The following is a 24,559-nucleotide window of genomic DNA, read 5'->3' on the forward strand; positions in this document are numbered from 1 at the left end:
CGAAGCACTAGTAACTATTTTTGACTGTTGTTGTCGGGTGTATTTAATAATAGCTCTGCCTCAAAAAAATGTCCAGTATGTTTCAGTAGGTTTTCTGGATTTGACTTTTTTAAATCAAACCTGACTGTGTGATCATTTTACCAACACCAAGGTAGTTCCTAATAATTTCAACAGCTTGCAAATCATGGATTCTCAGTTAGTCACGCTATTTGGCTGTGGTCCACTGTACTCTACCAAAGATATTCAGGCAGATAGTTTTCCAAACTAGCAAAAGCAGTCCCTTAAGAGGGTGTGAAAACTGCTTTTTTCAATTTGCAAGGTTTCAGCAAACCCAAAGCAGCATGTTTAGCTTGCCTGGATATGCAGCATGCTTATATGTTCTTGGAATTCTGGTCAACCTAAATCTGAAACCTAAAGCAAATATGAATCTAACCTAGGCATATTTCCCATTTTCCTAATGAAACAGATGTATTTCACTGGTGAGATTGCCTGTGGCTCTCTCATCCTTTGTGCATGTGCACACACACACACACGCCATCTGCATGATAGAACTTTTAGTCACCCACAGAACCCCACTCCTCTCAAAACGCCACTCCTATCAGTAGGCCCAAGCCCCTTACTTATCGTTGGTGATTCGGGTGCAGGTGATTGCCCACAGCAACTTCAACCAAAGTCTTTGCAGGCAACCTATGGTGCCATTCCCTAGAAAAGTAAGCAAGAAGTCCTTATGTCCTTCCATCCGCTCCAGGAAGCACCTTCTAGGAAGTGGGCAACCTCTTCACCCCATCTGTTCCTCATTCAAAAGGAGCAATGTGGGAAACAAACTTTCTTGCTCAAGCTACTGCCCGTATTTCTTTTCTTCTGATGTCAGAGATGCCCAATCTACTACCATTATTAAGTAGGTCCTTTTTGTAATCAGAACAGGTAGAAGTGGAGGCAGAAACATTCCTTCCCAGCTGTCCCAAAGATACTAGATAGAAAGACGCAGCATAAGAATCACCATCCCAGATCAGACTGGAATTCCATTTCGTCTAATATTCTGTCCCTGAAAGTGGCTAGTGTCAGTTGTTTCACAAGCAGGTGGAATAAAACCCAAAGTAGGCATATCTAAAATAAAGTGAGAAGAGAAAATTCTTCCTAGCCATCTTTGGTTAGTGGGTGGCTTATACCCTGAAACATGAAAATATATATCCCTTCTAAATTACCTTATCTAAAAATAACTGTGGACTTTCTAAATATCCATTTAAAGATAGATGGAAGAAGCAGGCCACCTGGCCAGTCTTAAATAGTTGTAAGAGGAAGTTATAGGTCACCAACTTACTGCTCCCCTAGACAACAAAGGCTACATCCACACTTCCAACTGTACAAGGTTACATGTGCATTGTTGTGCCATAACCCCCAACTGCCCACATCTGAAGCCTTGAAGCATGTTCCTGAAGGAGAGCACACAGAGAGTAACATAGCACACATGAGGAGTGTGGGTATATACACACACCTACTGCGGCATGACCCTATACCCTTCTGCAATGCACTGTGGATGGGGGCAAGGCATGTATACGAGGTCATGAGTATCAATAGTTTTCCAGGGCAATTCCCATAATGCATTGAACACTTTTCTGCTTGAAACTTACACAAACGTATAAAGGTCCCCAGCCAGAGGACATGTGCTGAGGACTTCCAAACAGCTCATTGGGAATTCAGGGATCATGTTCTAAGAGCTGCCATCTCATCTCTGGAGCACTTGCAAGTGCTCATCAGTGTGTGGTCAGAGTTCACCATCCTCCATAACTTTGCCCAGAGTGGCAGGAGCACACAGCTCTATCAGGAGATTTCACAGAGGTTGACGTAGGTTGCCATTCACTAGACTCTGTCCCAGTGCCAGGAGCACATAAAGCCCTTGAGGCTCCAAACCAGAGTGTGATGTACTCAAAACTGTTACTCTGGGACAGGGCCTCGCAAAGTCCCATGCTATGATGAACTGGACTGGGTGTCTCCAGGGCTGTAAATACAGAGCCTGAAGTGACTCATGAGTCCCTCCTCAACCCCACTGGCTTCATAATATGATGGGATGCTGATGAGGCACAGGGCACCAAAGAAGCCCAGGGAGACCTATGGGAAGAGGAGCATGTGATTCTGCACCTCTACCCAGCGGACCCAGTTGAGGAAATCAACACTGAGGAGGATCCAGAGTTGCTGCAGGAACCAGAACACAAGGCTTGTATGTTTTTACAATGGATACCTCCCTTCCACTCTCCACACTGGAAATATCCCATCTTGCTCTGGTGATACATACCTGAAGCCAGCTCCCACCCCACCCTCCATGCTGATATGGTCCCTTAGCAACATATTGCTGTAAATCAATGATTTTATTGAAATCCCATAAACCATTTTCATGCATGTAGCAGCAGAAGCTATAGCAAAGATTTTAAGGTTTCAGAGTAGCAGCCGTGTTAGTCTGTATTCGCAAAAAGAAAAGGAGTACTTGTGGCACCTTAGAGACTAACAAATTTATTAGAGCATAAGCTTTCGTGAGCTACAGCTCACTTCATCGGATGCATTTGGTGGAAAAAACAGAGGAGAGATTTATATACACACACACAGAGAACATGAAACAATGGGTTTATCATACACACTGTAAGGAGAGTGATCACTTAAGATAAGCCATCACCCACAGCAGGGGGGGGAAAGGAGGAAAACCTTCCATGGTGACAAGCAGGTAGGCTAATTCCAGCAGTTAACAAGAATATCAGAGGAACAGTGGGGGGTGGGGTGGGGGGGAGAGAAATACCATGGGGAAATAGTTTTACTTTGTGTAATGACTCATCCATTCCCAGTCTCTATTCAAGCCTAAGTTAATTGTATCCAGTTTGCAAATTAATTCCAATTCAGCAGTCTCTCGTTGGAGTCTGTTTTTGAAGCTTTTTTGTTGAAGTATAGCCACTCTTAGGTCTGTGATCGAGTGACCGGAGAGATTGAAGTGTTCTCCAACTGGTTTTTGAATGTTATAATTCTTGATGTCTGATTTGTGTCCATTCATTCTTTTACGTAGAGACTGTCCAGTTTGGCCAATGTACATGGCAGAGGGGCATTGCTGGCACATGATGGCATATATCACATTGGTAGATGCGCAGGTGAACGAGCCTCTGATAGTGTGGCTGATGTGATTAGGCCCTATGATGGTATCCCCTGAATAGATATGTGGACAGAGTTGGCAACGGGCTTTGTTGCAAGGATAGGTTCCTGGGTTAGTGGTTCTGTTGTGTGGTGTGTGGTTGCTGGTGAGTATTTGCTTCAGATTGGGGGGCTGTCTGTAAGCAAGGACTGGTCTATCTCCCAAGATCTGAGAGAGCGATGGCTCGTCCTTCAGGATAGGTTGTAGATCCTTGATGATGCGTTGGAGAGGTTTTAGTTGGGGGCTGAAGGTGATGGCTAGTGGCGTTCTGTTGTTTTCTTTGTTGGGCCTGTCCTGTAGTAGGTGACTTCTGGGTACTCTTCTGGCTCTGTCAATCTGTTTCTTCACTTCAGCAGGTGGGTATTGTAGTTGTAGGAATGCATGATAGAGATCTTGTAGGTGTTTGTCTCTGTCTGAGGGGTTGGAGCAAATGCGGTTATATCGTAGCGCTTGGCTGTAGACAATGGATCGAGTGGTATGATCTGGATGAAAGCTAGAGGCATGTAGGTAGGAATAGCGGTCAGTAGGTTTCCGATATAGGGTGGTGTTTATGTGACCATCGCTTATTAGCACCGTAGTGTCCAGGAAGTGGATCTCTTGTGTGGACTGGTCCAGGCTGAGGTTGATGGTGGAATGGAAATTGTTGAAATCATGGTGGAATTCCTCAAGAGCTTCTTTTCCATGGGTCCAGATGATGAAGATGTCATCAATGTAGCGCAAGTAGAGTAGGGGCATTAGGGGACGAGAGCTGAGGAAGCGTTGTTCTAAGTCAGCCATAAAAATGTTGGCATACTGTGGGGCCATGCGGGTACCCATCGCAGTGCCGCTGATTTGAAGGTATACATTGTCACCAAATGTGAAATAGTTATGGGTCAGGACAAAGTCACAAAGTTCTGCCACCAGGTTAGCCGTGACAGTATCGGGGATACTGTTCCTGACGGCTTGTAGTCCATCTTTGTGTGGAATGTTGGTGTAGAGGGCTTCTACATCCATAGTGGCTAGGATGGTGTTTTTAGGAAGATCACCAATGGACTGTAGTTTCCTCAGGAAGTCAGTGGTGTCTCGAAGATAGCTGGGAGTGCTGGTAGGCGATGGGTACCCGCATGGCCCCACAGTATGCCAACATTTTTATGGCTGACTTAGAACAACGCTTCCTCAGCTCTCGTCCCCTAATGCCCCTACTCTACTTGCGCTACATTGATGACATCTTCATCATCTGGACCCATGGAAAAGAAGCTCTTGAGGAATTCCACCATGATTTCAACAATTTCCATCCCACCATCAACCTCAGCCTGGACCAGTCCACACAAGAGATCCACTTCCTGGACACTACAGTGCTAATAAGCGATGGTCACATAAACACCACCCTATATCGGAAACCTACTGACCGCTATTCCTACCTACATGCCTCTAGCTTTCATCCAGATCATACCACTCGATCCATTGTCTACAGCCAAGCGCTACGATATAACCGCATTTGCTCCAACCCCTCAGACAGAGACAAACACCTACAAGATCTCTATCATGCATTCCTACAACTACAATACCCACCTGCTGAAGTGAAGAAACAGATTGACAGAGCCAGAAGAGTACCCAGAAGTCACCTACTACAGGACAGGCCCAACAAAGAAAACAACAGAACGCCACTAGCCATCACCTTCAGCCCCCAACTAAAACCTCTCCAACGCATCATCAAGGATCTACAACCTATCCTGAAGGACGAGCCATCGCTCTCTCAGATCTTGGGAGATAGACCAGTCCTTGCTTACAGACAGCCCCCCAATCTGAAGCAAATACTCACCAGCAACCACACACCACACAACAGAACCACTAACCCAGGAACCTATCCTTGCAACAAAGCCCGTTGCCAACTCTGTCCACATATCTATTCAGGAGATACCATCATAGGGCCTAATCACATCGGCCACACTATCAGAGGCTCGTTCACCTGCGCATCTACCAATGTGATATATGCCATCATGTGCCAGCAATGCCCTTCTGCCATGTACATTGGCCAAACTGGACAGTCTCTACATAAAAGAATGAATGGACACAAATCAGACGTCAAGAATTATAACATTCAAAAACCAGTTGGAGAACACTTCAATCTCTCTGGTCACTTGATCACAGACCTAAGAGTAGCTATACTTCAACAAAAAAGCTTCAAAAACAGACTCCAACGAGAGACTGCTGAATTGGAATTAATTTGCAAACTGGATACAATTAACTTAGGCTTGAATAGAGACTGGGAATGGATGAGTCATTACACAAAGTAAAACTATTTCCCCATGGTATTTCTCCCCCCCACCCGACCCCCCACTGTTCCTCTGATATTCTTAAAAAGAAAAGGAGTACTTGTGGCACCTTAGAGACTAACAAATTTATTAGAGCATAAGCTTTCGTGAGCTACAGCTCACTTCATCGGATGCATTCGATGAAGTGAGCTGTAGCTCACGAAAGCTTATGCTCTAATAAATTTGTTAGTCTCTAAGGTGCCACAAGTACTCCTTTTCTTTTTGCGAATACAGACTAACACGGCTGCTACTCTGAAACCTCTGATATTCTTGTTAACTGCTGGAATTAGCCTACCTGCTTGTCACCATGGAAGGTTTTCCTCCTTTCCCCCCCCTGCTGTGGGTGATGGCTTATCTTAAGTGATCACTCTCCTTACAGTGTGTATGATAAACCCATTGTTTCATGTTCTCTGTGTGTGTGTATATAAATCTCTCCTCTGTTTTTTCCACCAAATGCATCCGATGAAGTGAGCTGTAGCTCACGAAAGCTTATGCTCTAATAAATTTGTTAGTCTCTAAGGTGCCACAAGTACTCCTTTTCTTTTTGCGAATACAGACTAACATGGCTGCTACTCTGAAACCTATCACAACACTGCATATGTCAATGTGTGAACCTTGATAAGTTTCAGGTTCACATAGAAACCTGAGCTAGGCAAGCTTCTGTTTTTGTAAAGCCCTCATGTCTAAACCATCACTGATTGGGAACTACTGATACGTGATTTACCAGTTCTTGGATTAATAGTCTGTAAAATGAATGAAAGATCACAAATGCTTAACAATAAATGAACTTTTGGTCTCTCAGGACTACCAAAATCTGCTACACCATTCTCATTAAAATTAATGGTACTCAGCATCTCTGAAAATCAAGCCACTTATTCAGGTACCTAAATATGGTTCTACGAACATAATTTTACAGTTATAATTTTTACTCATGAATGCCTAATGTTGGAGGACGAAGGGGAAGAATCTTTGATAAACCTGTAAATTTTACACCTTTAAAAGCACATCAGCCACATTAGGATGTGGAATAAAAGTAGAATAAAAAAAATAAAACATATAATAAGCAAATACAATTTGGCCTAATTCACTCAACTCAGATGGAAAATATATATATATATATATACCCATGAAAGCACTCAGATGCCCTGAAAATCAAATCCCACACAAATCAGTGTGCACAGAAAACCATTTTTCTTTCTTTTGTTGTTCAATTAGACAATCATTTAATTTAAAGGCTACTTAATGCCAAAACAGAAGTCTTGTTAGACATTTTCTTATAAATGCTATAGTACACAACGTTCAATTTACTTGTGATTAGATAGCATAATTGTGTATGAATACTGTCCATAATCACAGAGTGGGAACTTCACTACAAAATGACTCTGGTCAGTTGCAAAACAGTTAAGATTAAATACATTTGCTCTGAATGTTTGCAAATCACAAGAGAGAGTGCACCTTTATTATTAGAAGCCTTCCTGAAATCAACCATCTCACAAGTTGGAATAAAATGCACATTTCCTGAGAGTGCTAATAAAGTTATTGTAATTATCGGGGCTATTCTGTACCTCAACCCTGGAGGGTGTCAGTAGCATGCCCGATGTACTGCATGTCAGAGAACCATAGGTGCTTCAACAGCTAGGCCTTGTAGACACAAGTCCTGGTTGGTCCCAATAACCACTCAGACACTTGATAAGGGGAAAGATTTTTACTAGGGCTAGCAGGAAAGGGGAAAGGCTTCAAATACTGTAGGTACAGAGGCTTAAGCAGTTACAGTTCAAAATCAGCAACAGCAGTTCTTGTTTGGGTCCCTAGAACAGTCCAGTTGAGAGTCAGGACTCTTAGGCTTAATGCCTGGGGTACCCTCTCCAGCCCAGTTTCTATTCAAACAAAAAAAACCATTTGTGGGTATTCAAATCAGGCTCAGTCATTTTCCCTCTCTCACTGGGCCCCTTTGCACTGGTTCCCTGCCCAGCCACTGCTGCTCCCCAATAAGTCGCACCAAGCCTTGCACCACCTGTCATGTCTGGCACTCACAGCTCATTCCATGAGTGATGAGTATGTGCAGGGGGAGGACGGGGATGTCTTTTAGGGAATAGGCAGTGCAAGGTCAGGGACTGGGGGTAAGGGGTGGCACGGGGGCTGGGTCTTGAGGACAAGGGGTGGCGGGTGGGAGGGAAGTACAGGGAACGGGTGTCACATCGAATGCTATTCCTGGGGGCTCATGAGCGACAGCATATGGTAGAAGCAGTGCGGGATGGAGGGATGGGGCACCAGGGCCATGGTTGGGGGCAGGCCCTGCTGCCCAGGAACTGGTGGGCTGGGAGCACAGCCAGTGCTGCTGGGCCAGGCCCCATGGGGATGCTGGCACTGCCTGTGGGGCCCAAGCCACTGGACGGGAAGCAGTGCTGTGAGCAAGACTTTAGTCTGCTGCCCAGACCCAGCCACAGGCCTCTGGCCCCAAGCGCGCTGTGCCCCCCAGGCTGCCCGAGTTGGATGCCATGGGCCAGGCACCACTGGTGACAGAGGCAGGGCTTCTTCGTGACCAGTTTCTCCCTTGTCACAGAAACATTGTTTCTGCTTTGCATTGGCTGCTGAGTTCCACTGGTTGATGCATTTAGGGAATTGCAGGAAAGGGTTAGGGTTCATCAGCACAGCAGTTAAGGAGTAGCAGATCTTTAGAGCCCTGCGCGGTTGTATCTGCATCCGCTCCGCTATCCACAAAAATCGTCCTCAGATATCCGCGGATATGAAGCGGATATCCACAGATTTACAGCGCTCTAACTATGTCTACATCAGAGAACTTACAGTAGCACAGCTGTACCAATGAAGCTGTGCCGCTCTCAGATCTCTCTTGTAGCTGCTCTATGCCGACAGGAGAGAGCTCATCTATCGACATAATTAATTGCCCCCAATGAGTGGCGGTAGCAACGCTGGCAGGAGACAGAGTAGCAGCCCTGTTAGCCTATATTCGCAAAAAAGAAAAGGAGTACTTGTGGCACCTTAGAGACTAACACATTTATTTGAGCATAAGCTTTCACGAGCTACAGCCCACTTCATCAGATGCATTCAGTGGAAAATACAGTGGGAAGATTTATATACATAGAGAACATGAAAAAATGGGTGTTACCATACACACTGTAACAAGAGTGATCACTTAAGATGAGCTATTACCAGCAGGAGAGTGGGGGTGAAAAACTTTTTGTAGTGATAATCAAAGTGGGCCATTTCCAGCAGTTGACAAGAACGTCTGAGGTACAGTGGGGGGTGGGGTAGGGGGAGAAATAATATGGAGAAATAGCTTTACTTTGTGTAATGACCCATCCACTCCCAGTCTCTATTCAAGCCTAAATTAATTGTATCCAGTTTGCAAATTAATCCTAATTCAGCAGTCTTTCGTTGGAGTCTGTTTTTGAAGTTTTTTTTGTTGAAGAATTGCAACTTTTAGGTCTGTAATCGAGTGACCAGAGAGATTGAAGTGTTCTCCAACTGGTTTTTGAATGTTATAATTCTTGACGTCTGATTTGTGTCCATTTATTCTTTTATGTAAAGACTGTCCAGTTTGACCAATGTACATGGCAGAGGGGCATGCTGGCACATGATGGCATATATCACATTGGTAGATGTGCAGGTGAACGAGCCTCTGATAGTGTGGCTGATGTGATTAGGCCCTATGATGGTGTCCCCTGAATAGACATACAGACAGCTGCAGCAGCACAGGAGCTAGCAAACAGAGCTGTAAACAGGGGAGTTTGAGTGGGAGTTCTGTTGGAGGAAAAGGTAGTTGTACTTGGTTTTGTATTTTTAGTATTTGTGTGTGTGTGTGTGTGTGCGTGCGTGCGTAGGGGCTTTGTGCTGGGAGAGCAGCTGAGCCCTGCTTAGGGGGTGGGGCTTCTGACTAGAGGTCCTATAAAGGTAGCCAGCCAGTCAGGCAGTGGCACAGACAGCTGCAGTGGCAGAGAAGCTAGCAAACAGAGCTGTAAACAGGGGAGTTTGTATTGTGGTGCTTGTTTGGGGTTTGCTTTTGCTGGGGGGGGGGTGGTCTTTTTGGTGTGACTTGTGTTTCCCAGATTAACAGGACTTAGGTGGGAAGGCGATGACAGATACGGAGGCAGCTGTGGGAGTGACTCCTGTAGTGAAAGACACATTGAGGATGACTGGATTTGGAAGCTGTGGTATGTACATGATCCTGGAGGGGGGACCTGGTAAGAGTTTTTTCTGCATGAAATGCCGTCTGATAGAGCTGATGGAGGAAAAGATCTGAGGTTTGGAGATGCAGGTGGAAAGTCTGGTTGAGTTTAGGAAGGGGTTTGAGCAGATGATGGAGCAAAGACATGAGGTATCTGAAGGGAAAAGCTCAGACTCACAGATGGAAGCAGGGCTCGGGAATTTTGAGGGGTGAGGAAAGTGGTCAGTGGAAGCATGTGACTAAAAGAACCAGGCAGAGGAAAAGACGGGCTAGTGAAGGAGAAATAGAGCTTAGGAACAGGTTTGCAGAGCTGGAAAATGAAGAAGGGGCTCAGCAGGTACTTGTGACTACACCAAATATGAGCCCCAGGAGGATACAGGATGGATAGAAGAGGATTATAAGGGAAAATAGGAATGGAAAGAACTTGCAGACAGAGGGAACAGGGGAGAGACTGGAGAATAGCACTGTCACCAGGAAAAGGCAGGTCTATGTGATCAGGGACTCTTTATTGAGAAGAATAGACAGGCCTGTAACTAGAGCTGATCCAGAGAATAGAAGGGTGTGCTGTCTTCCGGGTGCTAAGATACGGGATGTAGACCTGAGGTTGAAAAGGATCCTAAAGGGAGTGGGAAAGAATCCCCTAATTATCCTTCATGTGGGAACAAATGATACGGCTAGATTCTCGCTGGAAAGTATTAAGGGAGACTATGCTAGGCTGGGGAAGACGCTTAAGGAAATTGAGGCTCAGGTGATCTTTAACGGGATCCTTCCTGTTCCTAGAGAAGGGCAACAAAGGTGTGACAAGATTATGACTGTCAACAGATGGCTTAGGCAGTGGTGCTATAAGGAGAGCTTTGGGATGTATGGCCACTGGGAGGTATTCACGGACAGAGGACATTTCTCTCGGGATGGACTTCATCTGAGTAGGGAAGGAAATAGACTTCTAGGATGGAGGCTGGCACAACTGATAAAGAGAGCTTTAAACTAGGAATTAGGGGGAGATGGTTGGGAGATGTCCAGGTAATCTCCACGTCAGATTTTAGCATTGAGAGGGAAGAAGACTAAGTAAGAAAGGATACAGCCGTGGGTAGGAGAATGTATATAAGGAGCGAGGGCAGTGTGGATACTAGTCTAATAGGTTATACTGGCTGTAGAATGACTGTGCCTAATAGGGTACAAAATGTGAGCGAGGCCAAACAGCAAAAATTAAGATGTTTGTACACCAATGCGAGGAGCCTAGGTAACAAAATGGAGGAAATAGAGCTACTGGTGCAGGAAGTGAAACCAGATATTATAGGGATAACAGAAACATGGTGGAATAGTAGTCATGACTGGACTACAGATATTGAAGGGTATGTGCTGTTTAGGAAAGACAGAAACAAAGGTAAAGGTGGTGGAGTAGCATTATATATCAATGATGAGGTAAAATGTAAAGAAATAAGAAGCGATGCAATGGATAAGACAGAGTCCGTCTGGGCAAAAATTACATTGGGGAAGATAACTAGTAAAGCCTCTCCTATGATCCTACGCTTGGGGTGTGCTATAGACCTCCGGGATCTAATTTGGATATGGATTGAGCCCTTTTTAATGTTTTTAATCAAGTAAATATTAATGGGAACTGCGTGATCATGGGAGACTTTAACTTCCCAGATATAGACTGTAGGACCAGTGCTAGTAATAATAATAGGGCTCAGATTTTCCTAGATGCGATAGCTGATGGATTCCTTCATCAAGTAGTTGCTGAACCGACTAGAGAGGATGCCATTTTAGATTTAATTTTGGTGAGTAGCGAGGACCTCATAGAAGAAATGGTTGTAGGGGACAGTCTTAGCTCAAGTGATCATGAGGTAATTCAGTTCAAACTAAATGGAAGGATTAACAAAAATAAATCTGCAACTAGGGTTTTTGATTTCAAAAGGGCTGACTTTCAAAAATTAAGGAAATTAGTTAGGGAAGTGGATTGGACTGAAGAACTTATGGATCTAAAGGTAGAGGAGGCCTGGGATTACTTTAAATCAAAGCTGTAGAAGCTATTGGAAGCCTGTATCCCAAGAAAGGGGAAAAAATTCATAGGAAGAAGTTGTAGACCAAGCTGGATGAGCAAGCATCTTAGAGAGGTGATTAAGAAGAAGCAGAAAGCATACAGGGAGTGGAAGATGGGAGAGATCAGCAAGGAAAGCTACCTAATTGAGGTCAGAACATGTAGGGATAAAGTGAGACAGGCTAAAAGTCGAGTAGAGTTGGACCTTGCAAAGGGAATTAAAACGAATAGTAAAAGGTTCTATAGCCATATAAATAAGAAGAAAACTAAGAAGGAAGAAGTGCGGCCGCTAAACACTGAGGATGGAGTGGAGGTTAAAGATAATCTAGGCATGGCCGAATATCTAAACAAATATTTTGCCTCAGTCCTTAATAAGGCTAAAGAGGATCTTAGGGATAATGGTAGCATGACAAATGGGAATGAGGATATGGAGGTAGATATTACCATATCAGAGGTAGAAGCGAAACTGAAACAGCTTAATGGGACTAAATCGGGGGGCCCAGATAATCTTCATCCAAGAATATTAAAGGAATTGGCACCTGAAATTGCAAGCCCATTAGCAAGAATTTTTAATGACTCTGTAAACTCAGGAGTAGTACTGAATGATTGGAGAATTGCTAATATAGTTCCTATTTTTAAGAAAGGAAAAAAAAAGTGATCCGGGTAACTACAAGCCAGTTAGTTTGACATCTGTAGTATGCAAGGTCCTGGAAATAATTTTGAAGGAGAAATTAGTTAAGGACATTGAAGTCAATGGTAAATGGGACAAAATACAACATGGTTTTACAAAAGGTAGATCGTGCCAAACCAACCTAATCTCCTTTTTTGAAAAAGTAACAGATTTTTTAGATAAAGGAAATGCAGTGGATCTAATTTACCTAGATTTCAGTAAGGCATTTGATACCGTGCCACATGGGGAATTATTAGTTAAATTGGAGAAGATGGGGATCAATATGAACATCAAAAGGTGGATAAGGAATTGGTTTAAGGGGGGACTGCAACGGGTTCTGCTGAAAGGAGAACTGTCAGGTTGGAGGAAGGTTACCAGTGGAGTTCCTCAGGGATCAGTTTTGGGACCAATCTTATTTAATCTTTTTATTACTGACCTTGGCACAAAAAGTGGGAGTGTGCTAATAAAGTTTGCAGATGATACAAAGCTGGGAAGTATTGCCAAGTCAGAGAAGGATCGGGATATTGTACAGGAGGATCTGGATGACCTTGTAAACTGGAGTAATAGTAATAGGATGAAATTTAATAGTGAGAAGTGTAAGGTTATGCATTTAGGGATTAATAACAAGAATTTTAGTTATAAGTTGGGGACGCATCAATTAGAAGTAACGGAAGAGGAGAAGGACCTTGGAGTATTGGTTGATCATAGGATGACTATGAGCTGCCAATGTGATATGGCTGTAAAAAAAGCTAATGCGGTTTTGGGATGCATCAGGAGAGGCATTTCCAGTAGGTATAAGGAGGTTTTAGTACCATTATACAAGGCACTGGTGAGACCTCACCTAGAATACTGTGTGCAGTTCTGGTCTCCCATGTTTAAAAAGGATGAATTCAAACTGGAGCAGGTACAGAGAAGGGTGACTAGGATGATCCGAGGAATGGAAAACTTGCCTTATGAAAGGAGACTTAAGGAACTTGGGTTGTTTAGCCTAACTAAACGAAGGTTGAGGGGAGATATGATTGCTCTTTATAAATATATCAGAGGGATAAATACAGGAGAGGGAGAGGAATTATTTCAGCTCAGCACCAATGTGGACACAAGAACAAATGGGTATAAACTGGCCACCAGGAAGTTTAGACTTGAAATTACATGAAGGTTTCTAACCATCAGAGGAGTGAAGTTTTGGAATAGCCTTCCAAGGGAAGCAGTGGGGGCAAAATATCTATCTGGTTTTAAGATTCTACTCGATAAGTTTATGGAGGAGATGGTATGATGGGATAATGGGATTTTGCTAAGTAATTGATCTTTAAATATTCAGGATAAATAGGACTAATCCCCTGAGATGGGATATTAGATGGATGGGATCTGAGTTACTACAGAAAATTCTTTCCTGGGTATCTGGCTGGTGAATCTTGCCCATATGCTCAGGGTTTAGCTGATCGCCATATTTGGGGTCGGGAAGGAATTTTCCTCCAGGCCAGATTGGAGAGGCCCTGGATGTTTTCGCCTTCCTCTGTAGCATGGGGCATGGGTGACTTGAGGGAGGCTTTTCTGCTCCTTGAAGTCTTTAAACCATGATTTAAGAACTTCAATAGCTCAGACATAGGTGAGGTTTTTTGTAGGAGTGGGTGGGTGAGATTCTGTGGCCTGCGCTATGCAGGAGGTCGGACTAGATGATCAGAATGGTCCTTTCTGACCTTAGCATCTATGAATCTATATGTGGACACAGTTAGAAATGGGCTTTGTTGCAAGGATAGGTTTGTGGGTTAGTGGTTCTTTTGTGTGGTATATGTTTGCTGGTGAGTATTTGCTTCAGGTTGCGAGGCCGTCTGTAAGCAAGAACTGGCCTGTCTCCCAAGATCTGTGAGAGTGATGGGTCATCCTTCAGGATAGGTTGTAGATCCTTGATGATGCGTTGGAGAGGTTTTAGTTGGGGGCTGAAGGTGATGGCTAGTGGCGTTCTGTTATTTTCTTAGTGAGCCTGTCCTGTAGTAGGTGACTTCTGGGTACTCCTCTGGCTCTGTTAATCTGTTTCTTCACTTCAGCAGGTGGGTATTGTAGTTGTAGGAATGCATGATAGAGATCTTGTAGATGTTTGTCTCTGTCTGAGGGGTTGGAGCAAATGCGGTTATATCGTAGAGCTTGGCTGTAGACAATGAATCGTGTGATATGATCTGGATGAAAGCTAGAGGCATGTAGGTAGGAATAGCGGTCAGTAGGTTTCCGGTATAGGGTGGTGTTTATGTGACCATTGCTTATTAGCACCATAGAGTCCAGGAAGTCGATCTCTTGTGTGGACTGGTCCAGGCTGAGGTTGATGGTGGGATGGAAATTGTTGAAATCATGGTGGATTTCCTCAAGGGCTTCTTTTCCATGGGTCAAGATGATGAAGATGTCATCAATGTAGCGCAAGTATAGTAGGGGCATTAGGGGATGAGAGCTGAGGAAGCGTTGTTCTAAGTCAGCCATAAAAATGTTGGCATACTGTGGGGCCATGCGGGTACCCATAGCAGTGTCGCTGATTTGAAGGTATACATTATCCCCAAATGTGAAATAGTTATGGGTGAGGACAAAGTCACAAAGTTCAGCTGCCAGGTTTGCCGTGACATCAGGGATACTGTTCCTGAAGGCTTGTAGTCCATCTTTGTGTGGCATGTTGGTGTAGAGGGCTTCCACATCCATAGTGGCCAGGATGGTGTTTTCAGAAGATCACCGATGGATTGTAGTTTCCTCAGGACGCCAGTGGTGTCTCGAAGATAGCTGGGAGTGCTGGTAACGTAGGGCCTGAGGAGCGTGTCTACATAGCCAGACAATCTTGCTATCAGGGTGCCAATGGCTGAGATGATGGGGTGTCCAGGATTTCCAGGTTCATGGAAAAAAGTACTCCTTTTCTTGTTGGCAGGAGAGTGTCTCCCGCCAACATAGCATTGTCCACACCAGTGCTTCTGTCAGTGTTATGTCACTGAGGGGTGTGTGTGTTTTTCACAGCCGTGAGGAACATAAGTTATACCAACAAAATTCCTAATATAGACATAGCCTTAGGAATAATGAATTGTTTAGAGCTCTATTCATCAGAATATTTGTCACCTACAGATCACAGACCTGATTCAGGAGAGAAGGCTGCGTCTTCCTACTTGGGGCAGAAGAATTTCCACTCTCTCATTCCTGCTGGCACAGAACCTTTATATCAACCTCTTCATCCCAAGGACTTGTTATATATACAGTTTACTGAACATTAATAATAGGGACATTTCTATTAATCTCATCATAAGCAAACAAACTGCCATATAACCTCTGAGAGACATAAACTATGTTTTAAAACTTGTACAAAGAGGGAAAATATTAAGTCAAGAACATCCTGCCATTGATCTAACAGCATAAGAATTTACCTTTTAAAAATGATGTATGTTTACATTTTCACTTTTGAAGTCAAATAAACCAACCCATTTGATATGTTTGGCATATGGAAGATATTTATTCCAGACTAAGGCTAGATAAACTTGCCCTCCAACCCCGACTATTTTTCCATACACAGAGCTAAAATTAGATTTTCCTGAATACAGGAACCCCTGTACATCCAGAAGTGGGTAAGCTCATTAAGATGACCTTGAAAAAGCAGGAAGCCAGCAAGAGTTGCACTGGCTATGACATGCATTGCTTTGGATGTTGGATCATATTAAAGAAGTTCTGTATTAAAATCACAAATGTGTTTGATTCCCCATAGTTTAAATTCCAGGGTATTACTAATTAAGAGGTCTCTTGGTTTTTGGTACTGTTTCTCTCCCTCTCTGTGTGAAACTTGCAAGCTGCTAATTGTGTTAGTACATTCTATGACAGAGTCTGTTCTCAAAGCAATTCTTTGTAACAACAACTACTCACACAGAAAGAGACTCAAAGCAATATTCTGTAACAACAGAAACAGCACCCAGAGACTCCCCGCTCTTTTGTTGTATACATCTCGCTTTGTTAACAATTGTGATTAAAATAGAGATAGAGGATGTATGTGGATGGATGCTTGGTGTGGATAATAACTGACTGATCAGGGAGGTGCCAGCCTAAGAATCCAGTGTTCATCAGCTGAAGAAGGCGTCAAGTGGAAATAACCAGAGGACCCCCGGGAGGGCAGACTGGAATCCACCCAACAGCCTCAAGGATGGGAGAACCAAAGAACAAGGTAACATCTGGCAGCACGGAGCCGTCAGGAATGTGCCATCTGCTGATTGATTCAGCAACAGCATGATGAAGCAATTCCCATAGACTGGCATAGGAATAAATTCCTATAAAAATGGACTCTAGAAAATGAGAACTTTGGGGTCTGATTCTGCAAACCAGCTTCCAGGAGCATCAGATGAGCATCTGACTAGGCCCTTCTCCCTCCTTATGTCCAGGCCACCTGGCCAGTGGCTTAGCATGAGCAACTCTAAGGCTGGTAACTATGATAACAACCTTGCAGAACCTGTGTGTCTGTGTGTGTATGAATGAATGTGTGAATAAATATGAAATTGAATGGAATGTTATAGCTATAACTAACTGCTTACTATGATTATTTCTGTATTCACAATAAATGTGGCATTTTGCCTTTTCCCCTTTAACAAGATCCTGCTGGTTTTTACTTTATTGGTATAACTGCCAGCACTGAAGTCTGTTACATTTCATAAGCAGCACAGCTGAGAACAAATGCAAGAGGAGAGTTTTAGTGAACCAAAATACTGAACATTTAGAAATATTAGTAATGTATAAGCATAATTTAGATATTCTCCTTCAGAAATTCATTCTTATGACATAATATTGTTGATACAGAATATTATGTAAAAGGGAAATTAAAACAACATTTTACAACTTCCGTTCTAATTCTAGAATAGCTCTCTTTCCTCCTCCTCCACTTTTGTAAGTTATTTTTAATGTACTTTTGATGGGTGTATCAACCCAGCACTGGGCCAACGGGGGCTGACCAATCATAGAATCATAGAAGATTAGGGTTGGAAGACACCTCAGGAGGTCATCTAGTCCAAACCCCTGCTCAAAGCAGGACCGACACCAACTAAATCATCCCAGCCAGGGCTTTGTCAAGATGGGCCTTAAAAACCTCTAAGGATGGAGATTCCACTACCTCCCTAGGTAACCCATTCCAGTGTTTCACCACCTTCCAGTGAAATAGTGTTTCCTAATATCCAACCTAAACCTCCCCTACTGCAACTTGAGACCATTGTTCTTTATTCTATCATCTGCCACCACTGAGAACAGCCTAGCCCCATCCTCTTTGCAACTCCCTTTCAGGTAGTTGAAGGCTGCTATCAAATCCCCCCCTCAGTCTTCTCTTTTGCAAACTAAATAACCTCAGTTCCCTCAGCCTCTCCTTGTAAGTCATGTGCTCTAGCCCTCTAAGCCCAAAACTGGACACAATACTCCAGATGTGGCCTCACCACTGCTGAATAGAGGGGAATAATCACTTCCCTCGATCTGCTGGCAATGCTCCTACTAATGCAGCCCAATATTCCGTTAGCCTTCCTGGCAAGAAGGGCACACTACTGACTCATATATAGCCTCTCATCCACTGTAATCCCCAGGTCCTTTTCTGCAGAATCACTCTGGGTACATGAGAACATGCCCCATTGCCCTTGCTGCATATGCTCCAGATGGAAGGCACTGATAAAAGGAGGCAACCCAGCTTACTCAGGGCTGGTTGAGGAGGAGGAAGGATGTGTGCTGCAAGCTCCTGAAGAGGAACTGTCAACTCTTTAGACTGCTGATGCTGTGGCCCCTGACTACACTACGGAGGACCAGCCTACCGCAGAGATTGACAGGGATGCCGAGCCACTGGCTGGTTATTATAGGGACTTTATGCCAGAGTTTGCCCCCCTAGCAGCGCCCCTTATGGACCTGACAAAAAACTCCCAGCCCCAAAGGGTACAGTGCTCCAGGGACTGTGAACATACTTTTCAAACCCTGAAGGACTGGCTGAGTCAAGAAACAGTCCTACTGCACCCGGATGTCTTGAAGTGGTTTATATCCCAGACTGATGCCTCGGGGTGGGACTCATTGCAGTGCTATTTCAGGAGCAGGATAGGGAAGAACATTCGATAGTCTACCTATGTAGGAAGTTATTTCCCCAGGAAACAAGATACTCAACAATAGAAACAGAGGTACTGGCAGTGAAATGGGCCATTGAATCCCTCTCCCTCTGGCCCAGCGAGTTCAAGGTACTTCATCAACCAGGCCACGCCCATGCGAATGCAGAATTCTTTTCCTGAGTGGGAGGGGAGGAAGATGAGGGAGGACCACCATCGGGTCCTAACTTGAGGGGGAGGGTGTGTGATGAGATGTGTCAACCCCACACTGGATGACCAATCACTGTGGGCCCAGGAGATCACGCCCTCTCACTCCTGCTGCACATGTTCCAGGCGGTAGGGACAGCTAAAAGGAGGCAGCCCAGTTCAGTAGGGGCTGGCTGAGGAGGAGGAAGGATGCATGTTGAGGCTTCTACAGAGGAAGCTTTGACTCTCCAGGGTGTGCACCCTGATTACGCTGAGGAGGACCAGTTGACCACAGAGACTGTTGGGGATGCTGAGCAACTGCCAGCTGAGGAGATGGCAAAGACAGAGATTTTATGGTGGGAAGTGATTCAAGGAATGTTTAGGAGCTGAGGCTTGAACCCTTAATAGATCAGAATCCGGTGGAATAGGGTTTCCTTCCCCACACTTGCCACTAGGCCTGATATAGACTGATGTTTGCTCTGCCCCACCAAGGGGTCTGGAGTTCCTGATTGTGATTGCTTGCCTCAGTAGGGAATCTTGATGACTGTGTATCAGGGGCACCCACTGCTGGACAGACTGACAGTACTCTTTTGAGGCATGAAGTTATGATTTTTTTTAAATGAGATTAATGATATGGAGTAAATATTATTGCTAATAATAATTATTAAACATTAATTCACAGACACTTCATATAGTTACTGTGTAATTTTTCCTAAGTTCAGTTTTTCCTCTTAGGAGAAGTTGATCAGTTGTTTCAATGGTATTTTAATCTAAAAAAATATCACATATAGCTCAGGTAAAAAGTTATAAGAACATCAGTGTGTGTTTATTTGTTTTTTATCTTTCGTGATTTTAAAGTTAAACAGGTACTTCCACAAAAGCAGAAGCTGTCAGATAAATTGGAGTAAAAGAGTTTTTCACAAATCCTTTGTATTTCAAAAGGTTTTCAATCACATAACTCATTTCCCCTTTGACACTGCAGTGCACAATTTCCACTTGAATAAAAGGGAAATGTGTACATACATCCAAGGTAAGAATTTAGTCAAGTTGATTTTCTGATTCCATGGTCATATATTTATCAACAGAATACAAATTCATGAATACATGACTTTATTGCAGAACTAAGCAAGAAAATATTAGTTTAGACACTGAGGACTAGAACTTATAGAATCATAGAAATGTAGGTCTAGAAGGCACCTTGTGAGGTCAGCAAGTCCAGCCTCTGCTCTGAGACAGAATCAAGTAAACCTAGCTTATCCCTGATAGGTGTTTGTCTAAAAGGTTCTTTAAAACTTCCAGGGATGGGGCTTCTACAATGTCCCTAGGAAGCCTATATTTGAACTTAACTACCTTTATAATTAGAAAACTTTTCTAACCCATCTAACCCAAATCTCCCTTGCTGCAGATTAAACCCATTACTTCTTGTTCTACCGTCACTGGATATGGATAACAATTGATTACCGTCCTCTTTATAATAGGCCTTAACATATTTGAAGACTATTATCTGCTCCCCTTTTCTCAAGACTCCTTTTCTCAAGACTCAACTTGCCCGATGTTTTAAATTTGTAGGTAAGATTTTCTAAACCTTTTACTATTTTTGTTGCTCTACAGTCTCCAAATTAGCTACATCTTTCCTAAAGGGTGGCACCCAGAATTGCACATGGTATTCCAGCTGAGGCCTCATCAGTGTCAACTATAGTGGGACAATTACCTCCCATGTCTAACACACAACACACCTGGTAATACATCACAGAATGATGTCCCCTTTTCCTACCACTACAGCCCTTCACTATTCATTCTCACTCTCCCTGCCCATCCTCCTTTCTCTCTCCCTCCTTTACAGCCTCTCTTTACCCACCCATCTCCAGTCTTGCTCCAACAATTCCTTTTTACCACTCCTTTTTCCCTCATAAGAACATAAGAACTGCCATACAGGATCAGACCAATGCTCCATCTAGCCCAGATCCTATCTTTGACAGTGATTGGAGTTTCAGGAGGAGTGTACATAATAGGGCAATTTGGAGAAATGTACCCCTGTCTACACCTCCCAGATTCTGGTACTCAGAGGTTTATGGTTTCCCAAGCATGAGGTTACGTTCCTGAACATCTTGGTTAGTAGCCATTGATGGATCTATCATCCCTGAACTTATCTAGTTCTTTTTGAACTCAGTTTTACTTTTCACTATTATAACATCCCATGGCAATGAGTTCCAGAGATAAATTGTGAACATTGTGAAAAAGTATTTCCTCTTTTTGGTATGTGCTGCTTATTAATTTAATTGGGTGGTCCCTGTTTTTTGTACTCAGGGGAAGGGTAAATATCACTTCTCTAATCACTTTTTTCCACACAATTCAGGATCTTATAGACCTCTATCAAATACCCTCTTAATTAGGGCTGTTCATCTTAGGAAAGAGACAATCTTTTTAGTCTTTCCTCAGATCAAAGCCATTCCATACCCTTTATCATCTTTGGTGCCCTTCTCTGAATCATTTCGAATTCCACTATATCCTTTTTGAGATGGGGCAATCAGAACTGGGAACAGTATGTAAAGCGTGGGTGCACCACAGATTTATATAGTGGCATTATGATATTCTCTGTCTTATTTTCTATCTCTTTTTTAGCAGTTCCTAACATTCTGTTAGCCTTGTTGACTGCTGCAGTGCATTGAGCTGAATTTTTAGAGAACTATCTATGATTAGTTCAACACCCTTAAACTAAACACTCTCCTTAAATGATGACAACTAATTCAGAACCCATCATTATATATGTGTAGTTGGGATTATTTTTTCCAACGTGCACTACTTTGCCATTGATATTGAATTTCATTTGCAATTTTATTGTGCAGTCACCTAGTTTTGAGAGATTTCTCTGTAACTCTTCACAGTCAGCTTTAGAGTTGAATAATTTTATATCAACTTCAAATTTGTATCATCTTTTAAATTCACTTTTCAATCCTTTTTCCATATCATTAATGAATACCTTGAACAGCACAGGTCCCATTATAGATCCATGGGGGACCCTGCGGTTTACCACACTCTGTTGTGAAAACTGATTTATTCCTACCCTTTGTTTCCTCTTTTTTAATCAGTTACTGATTCATGCATGAGAGGACCTTCCCTCTTAGCCCATGATTAATTAGGTTCCTTAGGAGCCTTTGGTGAATTACCTCGTTCAAAGGCTGACAATCCAAGTACCCTATATCAACTGGATAACCCTTATCTACATGCTTATTGATCCCTTCAAAAATTCTAATAGATTGGTGAGGCACAACTTTCCTTTACGAAAGCTATGTTGATTCTTCCCAAACAAATGATGTTCATCTCTGCGGCTGATAATTTTGTTCTGTACTATAGTTTCTATCAATTTACTGGGTACTTAAATTAGTCTCTTTGGCTTGTAATTGCGAGGATCACTTTTGGAGCCCGTTTTAAAAATTGGCATAACATTAGCTACCTTCCAGTCATCTGGAATAGAGGCTTGTTTTGGCTATAGGTTATACACTAGAATTAGTAGTGCTGAAATTTCATGGTTGAGCTCCTTCAGAACTCTTGGGTGAATACCAACCAGTCTTGGTGACTTCTTATTGTTTAACTTATCAATTTGTTCCAAAACATCTGCTATTGACACTTCAACATGGGATAGTACTTCAGATTTGTTGCCCAAACAGAATAGATCTGATGTGGGTATCTCCCCCACATCCTCTGCAGTGAAGACTGATACAAAGAATTAATTTAGCTTATTGGTATGGCCTTGTCTGTCTTGAGTGCTTCTATAGCACCTTTGCTGTCTAGTGACTCTATTGCTTGATTGGCAGGCTTCTTGCTTCTGAGGTACTTAAAAAAATCTTGTTGTTATATTCTGGTCTTTAGGAAGTTGATTCTCAAAGTCTTTCTGAGCCTGACTTCTGATACTTTTAAACTCAGCTTTGCAGAGAGTGTGCTCCTTCCTAATAGCCACACTAGATTTTGACTTCCAAATGTGAAAGGATGCCTTTTTGCCTCTTATGGCCTCCATTTCTTTGCTGATCAGCCATATTGGAATCTTTTGGCCTTGCTATAGTCTTTTTTGATTTGTGGTATACGTTTAGTCTCAGCTTCTATCATGATATTTTTAAATAGACCCCACACTGTTTGCAGGCATTTAATCCTTTTGGCATTTCCTTTTAATTTCCATCTAACAAGTGCCCTCAATTTTGTGTATTCCCATTTAAAGTTAAATGTTACTGTATTGAGGGGTATTATTCCCCTCTACAACAATGTTACATTTAATTATGTTATGGTCAGTATTACAGAGCAGTTCAGCTATAGTTGCCTCTTCAAGTAATGTCTCCCACACGAACAACAAAGATAAACCCTAAAACTAAGTTTTGGGATAAATAAACAGAGAGCTAGAGAGAGAACTCATATGACATGAGTCTATCAGCACCCTGATGACTCTGTTTGTGTGTTTTATACTGTTTCCTCCCACGCTTAATTTCTAATTAACTAATTGTATTTATTGGGGGAGTCTCTTCCGATTATAAGCTCTTTTGGGAGGCAACGTGTATTCCATGTTTTGAATGCTACAGCAATATAACTAGCTAATAATGACTACAATTACACAACATCTTTATCAGAGACTGTTTGAGCACATCAAACACTGATGAAACGAACCTCACAGCATGTCTATTGTGTATGTATTTTTTGTATTTTTACAGTCTGGACAACTGAGGCACACAGCAAGACTAGGACCCAGATCTCCCAGCATCTAGACTGCCATCAGTCATTCACAAGTTCATCTTTCCTCATTTTCTGATAAAAGAGAATATGTCCATGGAGCGCTTAAGACTGTAAAAGAAACTAAAAAAAAGTCACAGCAATGGTACAATCTACAAAACAATTGCAACACTAGTGGCAAAATCAATACTGTTTGCTTGTCATCTAATATGTATTCAAAACCTCATTGTCTCTTGTACTGGTGGTTTTGTTACCGATCAAAAAGGCAACTGTAGAGAAGTCTGAATTGGCCCCATAATTAAATTACTCCTAAAAATGAGACTGAATTAAAAACAAATATATTAACAGACTCATTTCTTAAAGAGTGCAGAAGATCCTTTCAAAAAAGCCTTACAGTTATTTAGCTAGCCAGAAACTACACACACGTGCGAGTGCACACACACGCACACACACTCACAAACACACGTGCACACACACACACACATATCATCTGCACTTAAATGATTAGTTGAATGATCACATAAGTGATGGTATGATGTGGCGGAGATGTGGTTAAAAGAACTTCAACAAATTTTCAAAGCAAGTTTTCTAAGCTTGTGAAGGTTTCCAGAGGAGTTATTCATAGGTCACTGGAGTTATTCAAAGGTCATTGGAGTTATTCACTGATATTTTGTGGTTACCACCGATACTGATGTTTTGATTGTGTTGTGTCTCATTTCTATTTAGGGGATGGGCAAGCAGCTGAAACCCAAAAACTGCTGGATAAAGATTTCAGTTAAAACTTAAGACATCCTATACAAAACTCCTGTAACTATTAAATAAATAAATATATACAATATGGGGTATAAAGTGTAAATCAAGAATTATAAGTTCTATTTTAAGTGGAGAAGTATTTACCCATCACCAATCAAATGACCGAAAGTAACTGTGCTTTCCAATGCTATATAGTTATATTACATATATTGTATTTTATTAAATTCAGTGCTTTGTTTAGCTGATGGTGATTTTGTATGTAAATCTTATTTATCCTGTGTGCTAGGATGCTTCTGAAACATGCAGTTGTAACCATGACATTGTTCTCTGTTTCAGCTTATGACATTGTAATTAAAGGTTATTCTAGAGTCCTGGCACAAAAAGGACAGTAAAACACAAGGCACTGGGGTTTTTTTTAAATTGATTTATCAGTGATCTAATACTTGAGGGTTGCATTTGTTATTTTCTGGCAG

General features: G+C 42.6%; 1 long non-coding RNA gene across 1 annotated transcript; it reads right to left on the bottom strand.

The window, feature by feature from the left end:
• Positions 1–747: 747 nt before the first annotated feature.
• LOC122459266 lies at positions 748–20,043 on the bottom strand. The gene is made up of 3 exons (XR_006279823.1): positions 19,960–20,043; positions 16,289–16,295; positions 748–758 (listed from the first exon to the last, which is right to left on the bottom strand). It is a non-coding gene; the product is annotated as an uncharacterized LOC122459266 (long non-coding RNA).
• Between the last annotated feature and the right edge of the window lie 4,516 nt (positions 20,044–24,559).

The sequence above is a fragment of the Dermochelys coriacea genome, chromosome 3 (genome assembly GCF_009764565.3).
Source record: "Dermochelys coriacea isolate rDerCor1 chromosome 3, rDerCor1.pri.v4, whole genome shotgun sequence".
NCBI lineage: Eukaryota > Metazoa > Chordata > Testudines > Dermochelyidae > Dermochelys > Dermochelys coriacea.